The sequence below is a fragment of the Triticum dicoccoides genome, chromosome 7B (assembly GCF_002162155.2).
Source record: "Triticum dicoccoides isolate Atlit2015 ecotype Zavitan chromosome 7B, WEW_v2.0, whole genome shotgun sequence".
NCBI classification, from domain to species: Eukaryota; Viridiplantae; Streptophyta; class Magnoliopsida; order Poales; family Poaceae; genus Triticum; species Triticum dicoccoides.
This window is the reverse complement of record NC_041393.1, coordinates 434,556,551-434,563,468: the sequence shown is the minus strand read 5'-3', so window position 1 is coordinate 434,563,468 and position 6,918 is coordinate 434,556,551. Positions and strand designations below refer to the sequence as shown.

At 44.0% G+C, this 6,918-nt stretch overlaps 1 pseudogene; it reads right to left on the bottom strand.

Moving 5' to 3' along the window:
- Positions 1-3,586: 3,586 nt before the first annotated feature.
- On the bottom strand, positions 3,587-6,321 carry LOC119338965 (annotated as a pseudogene).
- Positions 6,322-6,918: the final 597 nt, after the last annotated feature.

Genomic DNA, 6,918 nt, shown 5'->3' with positions numbered 1-6,918 from the left:
CTGCCGGAGCCCGAGGCGAACGGAGGTGGCCGGAGTTGAAGAAGAAGGGCCCCTCGAGGCTCTTCCAGTGGTTGGGTGGGGTTTGGTGAGGTGGTGGAGGTGTGCGGGGTCGAGAGCAAGCTCGGAGGCGCTATTTATAGCCGGCCCAAGGCGATTGCCGTGAACGGGATAAGTCCGGCGAGCGATTACGGCGGCGCTGTGGCTGGATGGTTGGTTTAAGGACTTGAGCATCGTCTAGACGGATCATTGGTTCCATTTCAGTGTCTAACTCAACAAGGCAGGGGCGGTTACGGCCTGTCCCTGACGGAACGGCCGTACGACACATCGGTGGCAGAGAGCGTGCCCTGAGCATGCCAGGCCACGACGACGGTGCTACATGCGTGCGCTGGCAAGGGAGATGGCCACGCAGAGCTCTCGGGTCATTTGGGCGGTGCTGAACGGTGTTATGCCGCAGGACGCCCTCTGTCGGCCGTCACGGGAGGCTTTGCCGCCACGGAAGACACCGACGCAGGCGGGCCAGGGTGCCACCGATGCCAGGAACGAGCCAAGCGCGCGTGTGGTGCTCCGGACAGGGAGGAGGAGCCGTGCACAACACGCCAGGTGCACAGTCGACATGTGACTGAACTCTGACGAAGAAACAACATTGAACTTACTGAATTTTCTGAAGGTGTACAGTAACAGTGCAGGCCAGGTGTTCGACAGAATGATTTTGGCATGTAGGGATTTTTCCTTGAGCTGATTTTTGGTGGAGTGGTCTCTCATTGCAACTGGGGGTTACCTGAATTTTGGTGGAATTTTTGGAGAAGTGGAGATATGAATTTCACCAAATTTGACAAATCTGGTCCAAACTTGCAGAGGGTGAATTTTGAAAATTTTGAAAAGAAGAAGAGTGGATCTTTATGGTTGTAGGTTGTGGGTGCTAAGGACTATCCAGAGGAGTTGAGTTGAGGTCAAAGTTCAAAGGCATTAAGGTACTTGCTTTGCAAATTACCTAGGCTCAAAATAAAGGACAAAATTGTTTTGGGAAAAGAAATAAATGAGATAAAATCCAAAAATGGATTTAACTAGTTGGGACAGAATGTTTGGGTTGTCCCAAAGTGGAGGGAGGGGTTTTGGGAGAATTTTACCATAAGAGGCATGGTAAAAACAGGAAGGGATCAAAACCAAAAAGGTTTTCTTTTTTTTGTAGAAACTAAATCCAAGAAAAGATTTTGAGAAGGAAACTCGGAAGAGAGGTCTTTAAGAAGGGTTTAAATGACCTTCTTTAAACCAAGCAAGGCTCTTACTAAAAACAAAAACAACAAAAAATTTTGGAGTGTCACAGTAGCATTCCACATCAAAAATTCTATTTTTATCATTTACCTACTCGAGGACGAGCAGGAATTAAGCTTGGGGATGCTTGATACGTCTCCAACGTATCTATAATTTTTTATTGTTCCATGCTATTATATTACCCTTTTTGGATGTTTATGGGCTTTACTATACACTTTTATATCATTTTTGGGACTAACCTATTAACAGGAGGCCCAAGCCAAATTGCTGTTTTTTGCCTATTTCGGTGTTTTGCAGAAAAGGAATATCAAACGTAGTCCAAACAGAATGAAACCTTTGGGAGGGATCTTTTTGGAACAAACGCAATCTAGGAGACTTGGAGTGGACGTCAAAAAGTAAACATGCAACCACGAGGGTCCAGGGCACGCCTTATGGGGGTGGGCGCGCCCCTACCCTCGTGGGCCCCTTGTGGCTCCCCTGACCGACTTCCTTCGCCTATATATACTTGCATACCCTGAAAACACCGAGGAGCACCACGAAAACCAATTTCCACCTCCACAACCTTTTGTACCCGGGTTATCCCATCTTGGAGCCTTTTCCGGCGCTCCGCCGGAGGGGGGATCAATGACGAAGGGCTTCTAAATCAACACCAAAGCCTCTCCGATGAGTTGTGAGTAGTTTATCACAGACCTTCGGGTCCATAGTTATTAGCTAGATGGCTTCTTCTCTCTCTCTTTGAATCTCAATACAAAGTTCTCCTCGATCTTCTTAGAGATCTATTCGATGTAACTCTTTTTGCAGTGTGTTTGTCGAGATCCGATGAATTGTGGGTTTATGATCAAGATTATCTATGAGAAATATTTGAATCTCCTCTAAATTATTTTATGTATGATTGGTTATCTTTGCAAGTCTCTTCGAATTATCACTTTGGTTTGGCCTACTAGATGGATCTTTCTTGCAATGGGAGAAGTGCTTAGCTTTGGGTTCAATCTTGAAGTGTCCTTTCCCAGTGACAGCAGGGGCAGCAAGGCATGTATTGTATTGTTGCCATCGAGGATAAATAGATGGGGTTTATATCATATTGCTTGAGTTTTTTCCTTTACATCATGTCATCTTGCCTAATGCGTTACTCTGTTCTTATGAATTTAATACTCTAGATGCATGCTGGATAGCGGTCGATGTGTGGAGTAATAGTAGTAGATGCAGAATCGTTTCGATCTACTTGTCGCGGACATGATGCCTATATACATGATCATGCCTAGGTATTTTCATAACTATGCACTTTTCTATCAATTGCTCGACAGTAGTTTGTTCACCCACCGTAATACGTATGCTATCTTGAGAGAAGCCACTAGTGAAACCTATGGCCCCCGGGTCTATTTTCCATCATATAAGTTTCCGATCTACTTTATTTTGCAATCTTTACTTTCCAATCTATATCATAAAAATACCAAAAGTATTTATCTTATCTTATTATCTCTATCAAATCTCACTTTCGCAAGTGGTTGTGAAGGGATTGACAACCCCTTTATCGTGTTGGTTGCGAGCACTACTGGAATCTGGCACTTTGCCATCTGCCATGGCAGATGGCAAAGGCATGGTCGGCGGATGGCAAAGGCTTTGCCATCTGCCAGCAGATGGCAAACAGTTTGTCTGAAACCCTGCCAGTAAAGGCTTCTTTGCCGTCTGCTGGCTGATGGCAAAGAGCATGTGCCTTTGCCATCAGCTGGCAGATGGCAAAGCCTCTTAACGGGGTTAGCCCCGTTAGAAGGCTAACGACATACTTTGCCGTCTGCCAGCATATGGCAAAGGTTGCAGGCTCTTTGCCGTCTGCGAGCAAATGGCAAAGGTTGCATGCTTTGCCGCCTGCCAGCAGATGGCAAAGAGCTTTGCCATCTACTGGCAGATGGCAAAGAGCCCAAGTAGGCCATCCCAAATTTTACATGTAGAGGACAAGTGGCCTCTATGCCATCTGCCAGCAGATGGCAAAGTGACTATATTGCCCCATTTAATTTTGATTTTTCTTATATCAGTTCCTTTTCACAGAAAATCAAACACAAATATATTTATATGACCAATAGAGCATATTCAACACATATTACCAATAGTCATGAACACATATATATCCAGCACATGTTACCAATAGTAAGAATTTTCATCCGTACATATACATAGTTTCATCAATATTACACAGTTTCATCCATAGGTAGCAAGTTTCACAAGGTCAAAACAAAAACTAAATACAAGCACTCCATCAACCCAAGCTTCCGTGATCTTAAGCAAGTCTGTAAAATGGGAAAGAAGAAAATTAGAAGAAGAAGACTAGAAGAAGAAGATTATTATGATGCGGAAATATGCATGGATTGTCAAAACTTGCATTATCCTACTATCACTAGTACAACAAAGCTGCAGGTTGGCATAGTTCATCTCCATTTTCACCTGGCTGGTTTTATTTTTATTAGAGAGGCTTGATTTAGCCTTGTTGGAGTCGTCGTTGGACTTGCTGTTTCTGAGCTTGTCAAGTGCTTGCAACAATGATGAGCCAAGGATCGCTTGCAGTTTCACCTCGTCCATTGTGTTCAGATCGGTAATGTTCAGATCAAGTGTAATCTTCTCTGTAGGCGCACCACTGTCAGACTATACATCTTCTTTGCTGATTACCTCAGCCGAATTTGAGCAGTTTTGCTTTTTCACATCTACATCACACGATTTCTCCGTCTGTATGTTGGCAGCAACAGGACACGGTGCAATGCTACCATCCTCTGCCAGCTCACTTTCTACAGATGCCGGTTCATTTAGGTCAATGATGAACTTGTTACCATCAGTTTTGACAGGGCTTTGATTCCTTTCAATTATGGCAGCAGGGCTTTGATTCCTTTCAACTATGGAAGCAGGGCTTTGATTCCTTTCAAGTATGACAGCAGGGCTATGATTCATTCCAACTACGGAAGCGGAGCTTTGATTCCTTTCAATTATGTCAGCAGGGCTATGATTCATTTCAAGTATGGAAGCAAAGCTTTGATTCCTTTCAACTATGGAAGCAGGGCTTTGATTCCTTTCCGTAATGGCATTCCCCTGGAGGACATTTCCAGAATTACCAGTAGTTATATTTTCTTCGAGTGAAGGGCGCACTTCAACTATGGCATTCCCTTGGAGGTCAGAAGTACCAGTAGTGTTATTTTCTCCAAAAGAAGGGCGCACAAGCTTTCTTCTCTTCTTTTTGTCACTAACCTCCTGTCCTACATATGTATCCAGCCCAGCCGCTTTGTTGCGCCTCTTGAAGTTCAAGAAGGGAGGATCTGCGCATTCTTCTCCTTCTAGTCCACTTGGCAGGTTTAGCTCTGCAGGAGGACAGGGCATGTCCATGTCCTGTTCATGGACCAGCTGTTTACAAACATCTTCTCTAGGACTTATACTCTTGAAGCTACTGCCTCCATATGACTGCTTTACTGAAAACCTAACTCCATCAGTTCGACCTTGTGTCATGCACCCAGAAGACAAGCTATTGTGCGGATAATCATCAGATGATGGGTACGACTGATTTGCCACAAACTGATCTTGGTGGTATATAGTTGTCTGAGAGTAAGGAGCAGACACCTGAGTTGAAGTGCCACCTATTGCTGAAACATCTCGGAGATGTTCTTGACTATGATAAGGTAGTTTTATTTGGTTGTTGTGGATGGGAGCAGTCTGGACTCCAAAAGGTTTAGTTACCAAGGGCATCGACACACTTGGATGTGTCTCAAAAGTAGGTGGTACAATTAGATGCATGCTTGTAGAAGAAGAGCAGTTTGTTTCGACAGTTGAGATCTTTGGGGTACTCGAGGGTATCAAAGTGTGGGAACGATCAACAGAAAAAAGAGGACTATTTGGAGTCAAGCTCCTTTTGTGTGGTCTCCTTCTGCTTGAGTGCTCCTTTTCCAGATTAGCACTTGTTGAATAATTGCAAATAGGGTGCTCTACCCTCCTTTTGTCAAATAAGCCATATAGCTGGACGACCTGCAAATGGAAGAACCACCAAATTATATAACCTTGCAAACAGAAGGTCCACAAACTCGAAGTATCAAGTTTTTTTTAGCAAACCTGCTAGTAGGAAAGGTCGAAGTAGAACTTCTTTGAGACATAGTAGTTCTCTTGAATGGCAGGAAAAAAATTCATCCTCAGTGAGCGGTTTGCACTTCCAAACAATATTGAAGAAAACCTAGGGGAAACAACAGCTCAAAACCAAATTAAGAGTTATTATCGTTAATTAATAAGTGGCACTCAGTAATACAAGGAAAGCAACATCTCGTCACAACTAAATCTTAGACAGTTCACCATAACCTTTTACACCATGTTCCTCATTATAAGTGGCTAGTAGTAGATGAATGATGATTTTCAACAATATTTCAGAATACATAATCCCACCAACTATTAAATACAGTTGTAAATGAGCCTTTAGAATCTTTATGTGAACCAAAGAAAAGGACAATTGCAATTTATAGATCATTCAGCTAATACTTTCTCGAGTTCTCTGGACCTAACAGAACCATATTATGATCATCAACAGTCAAGAAACATGGCACTGGCAATTGCAGTTCATAGATCATTCAATCACTACCTTTTGGGGTTTTCTAAGCCCAATGGTTTAATAGTAGCATATTATACCGGATTAATAATCAAGAGGCAAACAAGGGTCATTGCAATTCACACTTCAGAGATGATTCAATCACTAGCTACTTGTGTTCCCCATGCCCAAGGGTGTAGCATAACAGAACCATAATAGTAATTATTATGAATAATCAAGAGGCGTATGGCAAGCGCGGATTACTTGTGCGGGGTACGTGCGACGGTGGACCGGAACGCGGTCCTGCTAATATCCATGCCGCCATCCGAGGCGGCCTTGAAGACACCATAAAGCTTACAGAATTTGTAGTCAAAGAGGAACAGGGGCATCCCCTGCTTGACATTGGCCACAAAGGGCCCGTACTCTAGCGGTAGCCCGAAGACTCCCGTGTTGAAGCAGTGATCCCTTGTCTCGCTGTTGGACATGAAGATGGCACCCGCCATGTCAATCGCGTCCTCCCGGAACGAACACCTGGGGCCCTAGAACCTCATCCTGCACTGCACAGGCGAAATCCGTTAGATCAGAGATAAATAAACCTTGAAACGAAATGATGGGTTTGATTAGAGAAACAACAGTCCCAGATTCAATAGAGCGCACATTTGATTCCAAATGAGGCGGGAAGTGAGCTAATAGGGAGAGGAAACCACCAAAAGAAAGGCAAAAAGGCAGAGGTTTTGGTCCATGGGAAGGACGCATCTCATCTCAGTCTGGCATTTTTTTGCGGTATAATAAAAATAAAAAGAGCAGGTGAAAAAGAAAGCGGCCAAGAACTGGTGGTGGTGTAGTCTTGAAAAAGAAGGCGGATTTGATATGATTCGTCGACAGCGATTCTTAGGCGAAATCACGTTTGTTATTTTCAGGTTGCTATTACCCCCGGCCTCCCGCCCATGCATGAAAATACAGATCGAAATCGAAAAAAAAAGTGGCTAAAATTAGCCGGGAGGCGGCCGTGCATGGATCCAAATTTGACTGGCTGGCAGAACCGGGCGGCGAAAAACTAGCGCTGTAGCCCTATCTTGTTCTTCGAAAAAGCAAACAAA